Source organism: Plecotus auritus (assembly GCF_963455305.1).
Source record: "Plecotus auritus genome assembly, chromosome: 6".
In the NCBI taxonomy this organism is placed as follows: Eukaryota; Metazoa; Chordata; class Mammalia; order Chiroptera; family Vespertilionidae; genus Plecotus; species Plecotus auritus.
The window spans coordinates 51,522,771-51,538,919 of NC_137773.1; the positions used below are offsets into that span (position 1 = coordinate 51,522,771).

General features: G+C 36.4%; 1 protein-coding gene across 7 annotated transcripts in view; it reads right to left on the reverse strand.

Moving 5' to 3' along the window:
- Positions 1-16,149, reverse strand: part of ELF2 (E74 like ETS transcription factor 2) — a 102,119-nt gene that overhangs the window by 34,727 nt on the left and 51,243 nt on the right. Inside the window, exon 1 of one of the 7 annotated variants that reach the window (XM_080671559.1) lies at positions 13,250-13,352. The exons of the other annotated variants lie outside the window; for them this stretch is intronic. The gene's annotated coding sequence lies outside the window, so the exon portion shown is untranslated. Of the gene's footprint in view, positions 1-13,249; positions 13,353-16,149 lie in introns of those variants that run through there. 7 annotated transcript variants of the gene reach the window in all.

The window sequence follows — 16,149 nt, forward strand, 5'->3', positions numbered from 1 at the left end:
AGAGCGTCGGCCTGCAGACTGAAAGGTCCCAGGTTCGATTCCGGTCAAGGGCATGTACCTTGGTTGCGGGCACATCCCCAGTAGGAGGTGTGCAGGAGGCAGCTGATCGATGTTTCTCTCTCATCGATGTTTCTAACTCTCTATCCCTCTCCCTTCCTCTCTATAAAAAATCAATAAAATATATTTAAAAAAAAAAAAAAAAAAAAAAAAAAAAAAAAAGAAATTATATAAATTGTTTAAAGAAAAAATTGACTAGAATAGTAAGTAGAAAAGAAATTAAAATGTAGTCCAAAGCCTTCTCTCCACAAAATGAAATCCCTTAATGTTTAGGCAAAATCTTGCCAACTATAAAATTAATTCTTATAAAACTTGTTGCCAAAAGTTGAAGAAAATAACATATAAAAGCAACCTGGATTATTTAGGAGTCTAGTGTAATCTTGATTCCAAAACCAAATAAAGACAACACAACAGAAAATTGTAATTCCATATCATTTATGAAAGGCCCTTAACTGAAAGCAAACCAAAGCAAAATGATGAGCAATGGGTGTTCTCAAACCCAAGGAGAGTTCAATGTCTGAGAATCTGTCACTTAAGTGACATTAATAATGTAGAAAAATCATGACTCATCAAAGAAGGCTGAAAAAGCATGTGATAGAACTCCATACTTACATATATAACTAACACATAAACAAACCAAAGGAATAGATGGAAATTCCTTAACTTGATATATACTATATATTAAAATCCACAACAAACATTAAACTCCAAGTTCAAACTTCACATACACATCCTTCAAGATCAGGAACAAAACAGGGATGCCAATTGGTATCATTACTCTTACACATGATGTTCCTGTCCGATATTTTAAGAAACAAAAAAGTAGTATGATGACTGGAAAAAAGAGAGCAGGAGGCTACGTTGTTGCAGCTTAGGTCCTCCTAGACCAGCAAGTTCCCAGCTGATCCACAGATCACCACAAGGAGAAGAGGACGCCCGTGCCATCTCAGTAGAACTATATTGCTGACCCACAGGCTCAGGAGAAACAATAACTGGTTCTTGTTTCCAGCCAATAAACTGTGGGGTGGTTCGTTATGCAGCAATAGCTGGTAAAAGAAAGGAGTGATGGGTATCCCTTACTAGGCAAATGGAAAAATGTGGTGGGTGTCTATCATGGAACATTGTGCAGCAGTTAGAAGCAACATTAGATATATACAAAGCAACATGGATATTAATGGATATTAAGGAGAATAATTACTTTAAAAAGTATGAAACGAAGTGAGATACATAATACCATTGTATAAATTTTAAATATATACCACAAGATATACACACTCAATACACTAAAAAAATACCCATTAATCAAATTAAATTTGATGAGAGGGATATGAGATTGTTGTATAGAGAAAGAGAATAAAGAAGAATAAATAAATCAACTGAAAAAGTAAAAAACAAGAGGGTATGAAATAAGGATCTACTTTTACTTTTCTCTATATAAGAAGCCAAGTATCCTAATACAATTAATTGAACAGTTCACCCTTTCCCACTGATTTAAATCAATGTATATTATATACCAGGTATATGTGTACTCTGTTTCTGGGTTCTTTACTCTATCCTACATTAAATGATCTATGGGCCAATAACATATTTAGATATTTTCTATAGTTTCAAAATCATTCTTTACGGATAGAAGGGCATGTACCCACAGTTTATTCATTTCCAGAATTGACTAGACAATTTTTGGACCTTTATCTAAAAGTTTGTGAAATTCTACCAAAAACAAGTCCCCTTGGGATTTTCACTGGAATTGTTCTGCATTTATAGATTTACTGGGGAAGAATAGCTTTAACATGTTTACTTGTCCATCTGTGTTTGTGTTAAATGTTAAAGAAATAAAATAGTTTTGGTCTGTTTAGGTTTTCTAATTTCCTCTTAAGGAATTTACATATTATTCATTTATTTATGTCCCTCAATAAAAGTTAAATTCTTGTTTTTATAAAGATATTGAATATTATTGTTAGATTTATCTCTAAATACTTAAGTTTTTTCTACTGTTTTGAATGGGAATCTTTTTGTTTCTTTTTCTGATTACTGCTCTTATAATACTGCAACCCTGATGAACACTCCAGTTTTAAAATCTATATATTCTCTTAAATTTTGTGTTAATTAAACCATTTGCAAATAACAATATTGTTTCTTCCCTTCTGATCTTTATGACATTTATTTCTTTTCCTTGTCTTATTTGCATTTGCTAGGAGTCCCAGTAATAATGCCAGTTAGAAAAGATGAAAGCTGGCATTGTTACCCCATTCATTATACTTGCAATTGATTTTTTAAAATGTTTTTATTGATTTTAGAGAAAGAGGAAGGCCCCCTACTGGGAATAGAGCCCCAAACCCGGGCATGTGCCCTGATCAGGAATCGAACTGGCAACCTTTGAGACGATGCTCAACTGAGCCACACTGGTCAGGGCTAGATTTTGAAAAATGCCCTTTATCAAGTCCCAATCCTGATTAAGTCATTATTCTCAGAAGATGGTGAATTTTAACAAATGCTTTTTTGGGATGTACTGAGATAATTACATTGTTTTTCTCCTTTAATTTATTCATGTCGTGAATTACATTAATAGATTTTCTAATCTTCGGCCTTTCTTGCCTTCCTAGTATGCATTTAGTCATTATGTATTTTTTAATCAGTGACTGATTTGATTTGCTACTATTTAGAATATTTGTAGCCCTGACCGGCTCGGCTCAGTGAATAGAGCATTGGCCTGCGGACTGAGGGGTCGCGGGTTTGATTTCGGTCCAGGGCACATGTCCAGGTTGCAGGCTCAATCCCCAGTGGGGGGCATGCAGGAGGCAGCCAATCAGTGATTCTCTCTCATCATTGATGTTTCTATCTCTCCCTCTCCCTTCCTCTCTGAAATCAATAACAATTAAAAAAGAAAATATTAGAATATTTGTAGCTATGTCCATACATAAATTTGCAACAACTTATTTTTTTTTATACTGGGAGAGTTTTAAGGTTAAGGTTATACTAGAGTTAGATAACTTTTCCTTTTTTAATGTTTTCTAGATACTTTGTATATGATAGGGATTATATATCCCTTAAAATTTTTTTTAATTAATTAATTTATTTATTTTTAATAAATCTTTATTCAGATTATTACAATTGTTTCTTTTTTCCCCCATAGCTCCCCTCCACCCGGTTCCCACCCCACCTTCTGCCTTTACCTCCCCTCCAACTGTCCTCATCCATAGGTGTATGATTTTTGTCCAGTCTCTTCCTGAACCCCCCATACCCCTTTCCCACTGAGAATTATCAGTCCACTCCCTTTCTATGCCCCTGATTCTATTATATTCACCAGATTATTCTGTTCCTTAGGTTTTTAATTCACTTGATTTTTAGGTTCACTTGTTGATATGTATTTGTTGTTCATAATTTTTATCTTTACTTTTTTCTTCTTCCTCTTCTTTAAGAATACCTTTCAGCATTTCATATAATACTGGTTTGGTGATGATGAACTCCTTTAGCTTTTGTTTATCTGTGAAGCTCTTTATCTGCCCTTCAATTCTGAATGATAGCTTTGCTGGGTAGAGTAATCTTGGTTGTAGGTTCTTGCTATTCATCACATTGAAAATTTCTTGCCACTCCCGTCTGGCCTGCACAGTTTCTGTTGAGAAATCAGCTGACAGTCGTATGGGTGCTCCCTTGTAGGTAATTAACTGTTTTTCTCTTGCTGCTTTTAATATTCTCTCTTTGTCTTTTGCTCTTGGCATTTTAATTATGATGTGTCTTGGTGTGGTCCTCTTTGGATTCCTTTTGTTTGGGGTTCTGTGCGCTTCCTGGACTTGTAAGTCTATTTCTTTCACCAGGTGGGGGAAGTTTTCGGTCATTATTTCTTCAAATAGGTTTTCAGTATCTTGCTCTCTCTCTTCTTCTGGCACCCCCATAATTCTGATGTTGGTACACTTGAAGTTGTCCCAGAGTCTTCTTACATTATCTTCAACTTTTTGGATTTTTTTTTTTGCTTTTTGCTTTTTCGGTTGAGTGTTTTTTGCTTCCTTGTATTTCAATTCTTTGACTTGTGTTCCTCTAGTCTGTTTTTGGGTCTCTGTATAATATTTTTTATTTCAGTCAGTGTATGTGTAATTTCTAGTTGGTCCTTTTTCATATCTTCAAGGATCTCGTTATATTTATCGGCCTTTTCTAGGATGTTCTTGAAAAGCCTTATAGCCGTAGTTTTGAATTCTATATCCAGTCGTTTCTTTTCCTCCATTTCTTTCGTTTGTGATCTGTTTCTTTGACGCCGCATTTTCACTGCTTCCCTGAGTTGGTAGGGTAGATTTGTGTGCTAGGTTTCCTATATGGCCCAGTGGGTCGGCCTCCCCAGTTAACCTGAGGTGGACACTCTTGGTGCACCCCTTTGTGGACTGTGTGTACAGCCTTGTTGTAATTAAGTCTTGATCGTTGTTGGTATCACTGGGAGGAATTGACCTCCAGGCCAGTTGGCTGTAAGGATCAGCTGTGTCTATGCTGGGAGAAGTTCGGTGCTGGAGACAGCCTTATAGGATTAGACTTGCCAAATTGCAATAGCCTCTGTGCTCAGCTTGGATGGGGTGGAGTCTCAGGGCGGAGCAGACAGTCTTGGCTTCCCGTCAGCCTTGCCCTTGTGCGCACGCGCACGCTTTCAGACCTCTGCCTTCCCCGGCTCCACAGTGTCCGCCCGAGAGTCCAGACTCCCCCCACAAAGAGCGTGGGTCCCCAGGGGCTCGCCTGGAACCGGGATTCAGTGCAGTCAGAACTGGGGCCCAGTGCAGTCAGGAGCCTCCAACTCCCTTCCACTAGGGAAAGCCTGTGGCAACCTCCGCAGCCTTTGTGCGCACTGGCACGCGTGCGCCTTCAGACCTCTGCCTTCCCCGGCTCCCGAGTCTCCGCCCGAGAGTCCAGACTCCTCTCTTAAAATTTTAGAATAGACCTCGGTCTGGATTTTATTTTAATGAGGTGATGCATATGTGAAATTACAGAACTTAAATGGTTATTCATCTGTTTAGATTTTCTATTTCTTTTTTAGTTATATGTAATTTATATTATTGTTTTTATTGATTTTAGAGAGAGGGAGAGCGAGGGAGAGAGAGGAAAGGAGGAGAGAAACATTGGTGTGAGAGAGAAACATGATCAACTGCCTCCTGCACGTTTCCTACCAGGGATTGAGCCCAAAACCCAGGTATGTGCCCTGATTGGGAATCGAACTGGTGCACTGGAGAACACTCAACCAACTGAGTCACACCAGCCAGGGATATATATTTTTGTAATTGTCCACGCCATAAGTCTTCAAGTTCCTTGGCAATAGTTTGTTCACAGTATTCTCTAATGACTTTAAAACTCTCCATTCTGTGGGTCATATTCTTGTTCTTTATAGAACTCGTTTTTCCTTGATTTGTCTTTACAGAAGTTTATCCATTTTTATTAACTTCATGGTTTTATTCATAATGTATTATTTTATTTTCTATTTAATATTGAGTTTTATTAATTTATTTTTTTACTTAATTTGAATTTATTCTGTTGATTCTTTAACACCTAGCATTAAACATATGCTCATTATATCAATATTTCTTACTTTTCAATAAATACATTTAGAGCTATTAAATTTCCATGAGTTCTGCTTAAGTCACATCTCAGATCTTTATATGCAATGCTCTCCTTGTTTTTAGCTGCATTTTATAATTTTTATTTCCTCATTCATCCATTAATGTGTTTTTATTTATCAATTTTATGACATATCTTTTCATTGTTGACTTCTAATTTTATTACATTATGATGAAATAATATTTTAATGATACTGATATTCTGGACATTGCTGAAATTCTTCTATGACCTAGTCTAGTACACAGTTAAAAACTGATGTGTGTGTGTGTGTATAGATGTACAAGATTGTAATTTACTGGGTTAGGCACAATGTTCTATATATCTCCAGTTTATGAAAGCTGTCAGTTCTGTGGTTCAGTTCTTTGATGCCATTTTTTAATTTTGTGTCTGCTTGATTTTTCAGCTTCGATAGAGATGTATTAAAGTCCCAATGTTTTGTAGACATGCCCATTTCTCTCTATAATTCTGAAAGTTCTTGCTTTAAATAGTAGTTCAAAGCTATGTTGTTAATACGCATGTAAGTTTATGATGATTATTTTCTGGATTGTTTCTTTTAGTAATTTGAAGAGTCTCTCAATGTCCAAATTAAAAGATTTTCACCCTAAATTCTACTCTATTTTATTTTATGATGCCAGCTTCCTTTGGTATTTTTCTGATGAATGTATTTTTCCATTCTTCCTATTTAATTTTGTTTTGTGTACCTGTTAAAAACAGCACACAAAACATGTTAATATCACAATAGGTGATTTTAATATAATTTCTGATGTTTGAGACTTATTTCTACTATCTTGATTTAGGATTTAAAAATTTTTTTGATTTTTAGAGAGAGGAAGGGGAGGAGAGAGACAGACAGACATTGATGTGTGACAAAAACATTGATTGGTTGCCTCTCCGTACATGCTTGACTGGAGATGAAACTGCAATCTGGGTATGTGCCCTGACCTAGAATCGAACCTGCAACATTTTGGTGTACAGGATGACGCTCCAACCAACTGAGCCACACCGTCCAGGGCTTCATTTATTATTTATATTTCCAGAATTTTTATCCTTTGTTGCCCCTTGTTAGACTGGTCAAGTTTACTATATTCTTTAACCTTCCTTCCCCCTTCCCCAATGTAGTATTTTGGAAGCTATGTCTTCTATTTCTATTATTTTAGTATGCTCTAGTTGCTTAAAATAAATATCCTTTTCACTTCTTGTCTTCTCCAGATCATGTTTCACACAGTTCGTATTTTATTCAACGGCCACAACTTGGTTGTACTCTGCCGTTCTAGCCTTTTCTCTCTCAACCGTATATCTCCACAAAGTCTCATCTCAAGTTAAATTATTCGTCAGTCTCCAAATAAAATACAAAATTCCTGGCATTCTGTTCTGGTTCACAATGTCTTCCTATTCACTCCCGCCTCATTCAATAAACACTTTACTGAAACCCTACTTGATATCTTGGTTCTGAGCAATACCAGTAAACACACTGGATATGGTCTCTGGCTGTATGAAATACTGTGAGGAAACATTAAACATAGACACAAATATATATATATTCATAAGTAAAACTTCATGAACACATGATTTCAGGTAAGTGACCTGTAACTGCCTCCCATCTTCCACTGGACCCTCCAACTGCAGTCCCTGGAGTGCAGATACCACCAGGTGGCACCAAACCACAGCCTCACCTTAGACTCATTTGGATACCTCCTTCTGAACCCTGGAGCCCATTCCACACATGTCTTCCTTCACACTAGACAGACTCGGGTCATTTCATTAAACTCACGATAATGCCATTTTTTATACATTTGAATATATTAAAACATTTACCACCTTAGAGTGGGAGTTTACTGTATCACAAGTTGTAGCTGAGGCTATGACAAAGTAACACAACAGCCCTACGTGAGATAGAAGAGTATTAACTAAAGCCTCTCTCTCTCTGAGAAAGTGACATTCAAACTGAGATCTAAGTGAGACAAGGAGATAGAAGCTGAAAAATGAAAAGGCGTATGTTCCAGGGAAAAAACAAAACACCTGCGTATGTGAGCGCCCTTGTGAAGGTAAAGGAAGGATTAATGAAAAGGTGAAAGATAACAGTGTTCGGATGGGGGGGGAGGATGATATAATTAATCATAAATACCTCTGAGCTTGGGCTCTGGAGCTCTCCTAAGTTTAAATCCTTGCATCGCCACTTAAACAGATGTCTAGCCTTGAACAAGTTATTCAGCCTATGGTTGTTGAGAGGATTACATATGTTGATATGTAAAGCCCTAAAAACTATTCCTGGCCATATAGTAAAGAAACTTCAAATGTTAGGAGTTTTGTTGTTGTTGTTGCTAGATAGCTGAGAAGAGCCAAATTATTCAGTGTCTTAAAATATCCTGAATATCATCCTAAGTGTAATTAGAACCCACTGAAAGTTTTTATGGAAGTATTATGACTCAATTTATAAATATATATTTTAAGTCACTTTGGCTATTATGTGAAGAATGGATTGTTTGGGGTGGTGGAAAGAAGGGACAAGAGTTCAAACGAGGAAACCAATTAGAAGGCCAAAGGACAACGCAGTAGCTCATACGAAAAATAACTTCAACTTCGACTAGGCTAGTAGCGATGAAGATGGGAAGAAATTGGTAGATTCAAGATATATTGTGGAAGCACACTTGACATGATTTGACAGTGGACTAGGAATTAAGGCAGGAGAAGGTATAAATGACGACTTCTCAACCAGAAAAAAACCTTGCAATTGACCAAGATTCTTTACCTACAAAACTATAGTCAGGCTCCTGAACCTTCTCATAGGGCCTTCTGTACACTTCCTCCTAAAATCCAGTTTTATCAAAAACCAGGCTGCCCAGCCAGTGTGGCTCAGTGGTTGAGCGTTGACCTATAAACCAGGAGGTCACAGTTTGATTCCAGGACAGGCACATGCCCGAGTTGCAAGCTCAATCCTCAGTGTGGGGCATGCAGGAGGTAGCCGATCGATGATTCTTTCTTATCATTAATGTTTCTATCTTTCTCTCCCTCTCTGTCTCTGAAATAATTAAAAATATATTTTTTTTAAATGGTGAGATTTATAAGTGCTTAATTCTATTTGATCTGCTCCTCTGCCCTCAACCCAGACTTAACTGTCAACTATGCCCTTAGGATGAAATTTAAATATGACCTACCACAGTAGCAATAATGCAGTCTGAAACCTTGATTAGCTACCATAATTGGCAATTCTTTGTCTTTCCTCACCTTTCTCCAACTCTATCTACTCCATACTATTATTTCCTTGAATACTTGCTTTTTTTTTTTTTTTCAACATAGTTGGCTGGTAAACTTCTTTGAGGCCAGACACCATATGTCATTCAAGTCTGAATCACTCCCTGGGAGCTAGGACAGTACTTGGTATATAAAAGGTAGTTTTTACATTTTAACTATTCAGTTTACCAGTATCTCAACCATACGTAATAACTGTCATATGGAGAATTTATCTGCTGCTACAAATGTTTGAAATAATCCTTTAGTTTACTGTATCACAAGTTGTAGCTGAGGCTATAACAAAAGTTCATTTTTTATAAACTTTTTATAAAATAATAAACCTTGAGTTTATTGTTTTAGCTTAATTGCAAATATTAACTCAAAAAACAATTTCAAGTTGTTAATTTATGTAATCTGATTTGTGACAAAGCAATTTTACAGTATGGCAACTTTATCTGTTTCTCCACTAGGTTCTAGGTGGCATGAATACAGAGATATCCCCTGTCATGTTTACTGCTCTAGCCCCATGCCATATATTGTGCCTGGAATATAGATGTTCAATGAATGTCTACCAATGAATTAATAGTTGTAATTCATTATATCACCTCATATAGACATGAAAGAACTTTAGTAACTTCTCACCCCCAATAACAATCTTTTGTGATGCCTATGACATAACATAGTAACAATCTACAGTATTAGTTGGGTTTTCATAATAGCAGAAGTTCTTTTTCGGTGCTACAATTCCCAACAGTCTAGTTTCTCAAAGTATGGACCCTGGGCCAACAGCATCAGCATGATCTGGGGACTTGTTGAAAATGTCAACTCTTGAGTCCCATGCTGGACCCACCAAATCAGAGATTTGGGAGGTGGGGCCTCACGATTTGTATTTTAACAAGCGTTCCAGATGATTCTGATCTATGCTCAAGTTTGAGAACCATTAGTCACAGAAAAATCTGTCATAGACATAGAGGGGATCTCAGACGAACAAAGAGGTCATAAAATATGAAATAAGCCTATAAAGAAATATATGTTCAAACATAAGAATGTTGTAAAATCAGTTAAATTAAGGCAAACAACTAAAGGGCAGTAACTTAGATCCGCCACTAGGTCTTAATAATGCATTATTCAAGAAGCATATACATTAATATATCACAATTAAAACAGTCTGAAAGCTGCATTTCAATACATGTCTTTCTTGGTAACTGTAGGTATTCTATGTATTTTAAAACACTGTTCTAGGAGAAGGTCCACAGGCCTCACCATATGGCCAAAGAGGCCCGTGACACAAAATGATCAAAAACTGATACTGAATTAACAGTTGATACCTGTGTTAAAAAGTGTTCATGACCTCCTCTAAGTGATGAATCCAAGAAAACTTATTTTTGTGAAAAAGGAAGGAAAGAAAAAAAGCTTACAGACCCCTTTCCCAGTTTACAGAAGGCCATGCAGGATGCATACGGGACAATGATTCCTCCTTCTCCTGAAACAGCACTGTTTCAAAACACCCAGCTTTTAATTCCAAAAAGAAAGGCTAGCTGTGCAACTACCTCATCTCTCCACCTCTGGCTTAGTACTGGCAATGAGCACACGTACGGCTCAAATCTGTAGAGGCAGCCAACACAGTAGAAGGTAAGTATAGTTAAGTGAATGAGGAGCTAAGGCTTTCAGACTTTATTCTAGATGATGTTTTGTCTTATTTGACTTTTCATTTACAGTTCTATTTTGGAAACAACTAAATTTGCATTAAAAAAACATACTTTAAAATTCAAACAGCCCAGCCGGTGTGACTCAGTGGTTGAGTGTCAACCTATGAACCAGGAGGTCACAGTTTGATTCCCAGTCAGGGCACATGCCCCGGTTGCGGGCTCGATCCCAGTGTGGGGCGTGCAGGAGGCAGCCAATCAATGATTCTCTCTCATCACTGATGTTTCTATCTCTCTCTCCCTCTCCCTTCCTCTCTGAAATCAATAAAAAATATATTTTTTTAAAAATTCAAACATATGGAGGCTAAATAAAAAGCGGAAAAAAAAACTCTTAAAAGGCTTCCCACTGTGCTAAAGATAAGGCCCCACAAATGGATACAAAGTTTACCAAGCCCTCTGCAGTAAAACATTTTTTAACCTCTTTAGCCTCACCTTAATCTCTTTACCTTCTCATAATCCATATTCTAGCTACACTCAATTCCTTTCTGCAATTCAAACAGGCCAGGTTCTCCTTCCCGGAGACTTTCAACCATGCTACTCTCAGCTTCGCTAATAACTTCAAACCCTTCTAATCTGTTTAACGTCAGTCCCTCAGGGAGGCATTCCCCTGCTGTATACTCTTCTAAACCGTCCATTAATTCCATCATTAACACTCATCACAGTTTATTGTAATAACCTGTTTCACTGTTCACCTTCTCCACAAAGCTGAAAGCCTGGCAACGCCAGGATCTTGTTTTCACAAGGTACGCAGCTCTGAGCCCGACATGCTGCAGGTCCTGAGCAAGAGCTGGCAGAGGATGAATGAATGTGTGAATTTCCTGCAGACAGGTTTTGAAGTTCTTATTTGTACATCTAAGAACCTTGAGCATCCCTTCTTGGCAACACCTGTAACCTTGTGTGCCACCCTTTTAAAATTATAATTGGCCTTTGGTCTTCTCCTCTGTCTGAATTAATAAAGCTGTATTATTTAGGCACATTGTTATATAGTAAAATTGTTACCTAGTGTGTTTTTTTTTAAGTCTGAGGAATAGATTTGACTAGTTTCCAAAACCAAACAAACATGCTTTAATAATCTATTCCCTAGACATACTTATCATTCTCTTTATGTAAAATAAATTAGTTTTTCTTGGAAAGTATACAAATACCATTTAAAATCAGTCCTTTTCAAATGTGCTTTACTAATTAACAGGGTAGTTAATTTTTTGCTGTTGGCCACTATTTTCTTCTTCACATAGTTAATAATCTGTAAAACTTATATTCAAGTACACTAAAAATCACTGGCTATTTTAAAGAGCCTTTGAAGGATTCTGTTTTAAAATAGTAGCTTAGAAAGCAGAAGCTTTATTTTACCTTATTTTCAGATCATAAAATCCAATTAAAATGTGACAATTATGAAAAAACTATTGACTTAAGTAAATGTGTTATACTACATTTTTTTTTTACCTTCTATACTCTCCATAATTTAATACTATGGTTATTTTGTACAGTTTTACACAATACAGTTAAATAATTTTTTAAATTAAATACCCTCTCTTAAAAGACAGTAAAGAATTTAGAGATCTTAGATGAGGGGAGGATGAAGAGAGTAAAGGGGATCAAATATATGGTGACAGAAGGAGACTAGACTTTGAATGGTGAGCACACAATGGAATATAATATATTATAAAATTGTATACCTGAAACTTCTATGTTATTAATCAATGTTACCTCAATAAATCTAATTTAAAAAAAGAATTTAGAGATCTTAATCAAGATACAGAGACTTTCGCAACTTCAACTCATTTCCATTTTTCATAAACCTGATATTTTAATGTCTAATTTCCAAAAAATGAAAATGTCATGATTCATATAATTGCATATCATATTTCATTAATTCTAAGATTTACATTTTTTCACATTTTGACAACTCTGAAATCAGAATGTATCTTACAACTGATAAGTCTCCTAAAATATTAAAACTTTTCTCTAATAATGCTTTCTAACTGATCTAAATCACAGTACAATTATAATTCAAACAATTCTAGAATCAAAACTAAATGAACTTGAGATTCACATTTTTATGTTTTTAGAAAACGAGCGATTAGGCTAAACGCCAGAAAATAGATAACTGGAAGAAAATGCTTCAAAAAAAATTAGGAAAATTTTAGATTAGAAGCAGAAATAGCAGAAATGAAAATTTTAAAAGAGGCTCTAAGTCCGGCTGGTGTGGCTCAGGGGATTGAGCGCCATTCCTTGGACCAAAAGGTCCTGGGTTCAATTCCTGGTCAGAGCACATGCCTGGGTTGCAGGCTCAATCCCCAGTAGGGGGCGTGCAGGAGGCAGCCAATGGATGTCTCTCTCTCTCATCGATGTTTCTCTCTCTCTCTCTCCCTCTCTCTTCCTCTCTGAAATCAATAAAAATATATATATTTTAAAAGGCTTGAAGATGTTAAGTGGTGGCTTCTAAGAAAGTGAAGATATGAAAAGCCCTTTATCTATAAAAGAAACAAATGTTAGGAACCTGCAAACTGTTTAAGAGGAAAAATACTATATAATGTTATTTCTCCTTCCTTCAGGAGGAATGAATCATTTTCACCCTTCAAACAAAAATATGGTATAGGTAGTTGAAATAATTGTAATTAAATGTAAAATTGTAAATATTCTTAATAAATTAAAAACCAACCTACCAGCATTGTCTTCTTTCTGGCTCAATCTGTTTCCCCTTCAGGTAATCCTAGGATAGGGGCTCCTTTTCAGATGCCCAGTTTTTCATGTCGATCTTCTACCTCCCTGTGGCAACAATATTTTCTAATTAAAAGAGTCCTTTTGTGCCACAGGGAGGATTTCTGATGATATAACAAAGACAAAAATTGTCACAGCTCATCATGAAGCCAACTTAGTTTTGAGATTCTTCAAGAAAGAAATTGGACTCCTTATTTTTCAAGAGAGAAATCTCTTTTTATTTTCTTAAACTGCATTTTTACCTAAACTTTCACTTATTTTTTTTAAAAAGTACCGCTTTCATGTTGAGTTGCATGAAAATTCTTGTATCATTCATCTGCCTTTTCAACTAATGCCTAAACACAATTTTGTTGATCACAAAAGAAATTTTCTAAGTTTTCTTGATAATTACTTTATTTTACCTGGTCAAAAACCAAAGTTCTGTCCCCAATGATCAGAAGGGCGGAGGGGGAAACTACTAGACATCTTTCAGTCAATGTTTGTTCGTAAGGATTAGTAATTGTACTTGCATTACACAACATAATGGTAATTATGCTTAAAAGAACACTGGGGGAAAAAGGGCCAGCAGGAAGTGTAGAAAAGCAGCAATTACTGTCCTCTCGCTGGTAAGATTATGGGTCATTTTCACTGTTTGTTTATTCTTTGCAATATGTACTTCTCAAATTTTCCAATGTGCTTTCATTGTAAGAAAAAAGAAAACTTAGGTATAAGCAAGAATGATTAAAACCTAATGTGATTTTAACATGATAATTTCAGTCTGACAACATGGTTTTGATGTATTTTAGATGACCACATTTATTTTTTGGATATCTATATTTTTCTATTTTAAATAACTCTAAGGTAGTCAATATTTAGCATATAAACAAAAAAAATTAAAGATTTTACAATGATGGTTCTTTTTTTACGTATTTTTTAAAAAAATATTTTTATTGATTTCAGAGAAGGGAGAGGGGGAGAGAGAGAGAGATAAAAATATCGATGGTGAGAGAGAATTATTGAACGGCTACCTCCTACAATCCCCCTGCTGGGGATCGAGTCCGAAACCCGGGGATGTTCCCTTGACCAGAATCAAACCTGGGACCCTTCAGTATGCAGGCCGACGCTCTATCCACTGAGCCAAATCAGCTAGAGCTTAGGTATTTCTTTAAAATATGTTTTAATTGATTTCAGAGAGAGAAAGAGAAACATCAATGATGAGAAAGAATCATTGATCAGCTGCCTCCTGCACACCGCTACTGGCGACCTAGCCCAAAAACCCAGGCATATGCCCTGACCTGGAATCGAACCATGACCTCCTGGTTCATAGGTCGACACTCAACCAATGAGCAACACCAGCTGGGCTAGATGGTTCATGCTTATACTGCAATACAAATCAAAACTCAATTTGTTTCAGTTTGTACTTCCTAACAGCTATGTATAATATAATTACACTACATTACATACCATATTTGAAAAAAATTAAAAATATTATTTCTGTCTTCAAGGGACTTACACGCTCACTTTGAAAACAAAAGGAGTATGTACACAAGAACAGTATAAGAAAGTAAATGATCAGCCCTAGCCAGTTTGGCGCAGTGGATAGAGCAGTGGCCTGCAGACTAAAGGGTAGCAAGGTTTGATTCTGGTCAAGGGCACGGGGCACGTACCTCAATGGTCTAACAGAAGATCAGGAAAGGAAGTATTTAATGTAGGCCACAATCTCTGTGGAAAGTTTCCCACAGTTGGGCCTTAAAGACTGGTTAATACCTGAACACATTCTTGAGAGAAAACTATTTGACCAAAAGCTCAAAAGCATAAATTCAGTCCATGCCAGGGCAGTAAGAAAAACAGCAAGAATACAGTGTTTCAGTAGATAAGAAGGCCAGATTAAGAAGGAGCTATTTCTGGACGATTCTGTGGGTCACTGAATTTGGCAGAGGAGTGGCCTTTGAAATTTGATAAACAAAGAGCTTCAGGAGAATGATAAATGTAGTTGCCAAACAATAATTTAAGAAAGGAATGATGAGCAAAAAGTACAAACTGGAGATACAAAGCATTTGCTTTTTTTTAACAAGTGGAAGTGAAAAGAAAGAGAAAAACATAACAGAGAAGTAAACAAATGCTCTGTTTTAATGTATAAAAGACCTTTTCCATATTTGAAGGCACATAAAAAGATGTCAATGAAGTTAAGAGAACACTTATGGAGCACTTACTACATCATAAGCACTATGTTTTATGTGTTTATTTTATGTAATCCTCACAACCCTGATGTCCTGTCCTATGTTATGACAGTGAAATAGACTCTGAAGAGATTAAATACTGCCAAATAAGTGATAAAGTGGAAATCTTAAACCAGGACTAACCAAGCCAGCTAATATTCTTCCCTTTCCTACTGATGAGAGCTACTTAAAAGGCTAAAAAGAAAAAAAAAAGAAAAAAGCTCAGGAATATCTTCCACTACTCTTTAGCTTCTTCATATTCCTTGAAATGTGAACATTCCCTAAGGTTAATTCCTTAATTCTGTGTCCTTGGTTCTCGATCATAGAGAGACAATATAGAATTTAAATATCTTCTCCCCTGGGGAAATCTCTCAAATACCTTTCGCCCTGGAGATTGCATTAATTTCCATGGCTTCAATGAGAATAATTCCCAAATCAGTTGCTGCTTGGCCTTTCTTTACTAAGCTTCAGTTGTACTAGATGGCTTCCACTTGCTCCTCCCGATCTAGTCTCCACCTTTCTTCACTCTGCTGTCTGTCCCAGGAGGCTGATTTCATCAACAGAACTCCCCTGGGTTCAGACTGGGTTTGGTCAACAGAGCTCTTGAAAGGTGATTGATTAGAGGGATAAAGGGGAATAAAATTAAT